Below are 784 nucleotides of genomic sequence, written 5' to 3' on the forward strand. Positions count from 1 at the left end.
CTGCTAGCCCGCCTGCTAGCCCGCAGCTCTCCTGGCTTGTTCTCCGCTGCAGGCACTCGGGATATTTCTGGCAGCAGGGAGAGGAGAAACCAGGTCTCTTGTGCCAGCAGCCCCAGCACGGCCCCGCGTGGAAAATCCGTACCAACACATTGGTTGCAGAGACAGGGCATTCTTCCTTAGGGGGTGTGGGGGGTCCCGTGCCCCCTGCCAAAAACCCGAGGTGCACACAGGGATGCTGCATAACGAGGGCTCCAAAACTCCCGAGCCCTCCACATCACTGATCTCCGAGAGCGGAGAGCTGCGGGAGCAAGGGTGGAAAAACTCCTGGGTGTCTCCGGAGCTCAAAAAGGGGAACGGGCTGCTCTCAGGGGAGCTGTGATGAGGTGGCGGAGGGAGGACAGCACCTGGGTAAGGCTCTGGCGAAGCTGGGGGGGGGTCAGCAGCCCTGGGCTAAAAGGAAGATTTTGGGCTGCTTCTCTGCAAGGCAAACTCTGCATCACACCCAAGGGTGGGGAGCCCTTAGGGAGGACAAGGGGTGACAGAGCAAAACCACGGCTCCCAGCGCCTTTCCTTACTGTCCGACTCCCCACGGCTCCGCGCTGCGGCAGGACAAACCTTTTTGTCAGCCCCCCCGCGAGTACGCAGCCCCACCGACCTTCGGAGCCAGATTTTGGAAGGTTGGCTTTCTGCATCAGCACAACCCAATGCAGATCTAATTGCTTGAGAGCAAGCTGTCTAAATAAAATAAGGTCAAACACACCTTTAATTCTTGTTAGCAGGCAGG

This window comes from Cariama cristata, unplaced genomic scaffold, assembly GCF_000690535.1.
Source record: "Cariama cristata isolate BGI_N322 unplaced genomic scaffold, ASM69053v1 scaffold16290, whole genome shotgun sequence".
In the NCBI taxonomy this organism is placed as follows: Eukaryota; Metazoa; Chordata; class Aves; order Cariamiformes; family Cariamidae; genus Cariama; species Cariama cristata.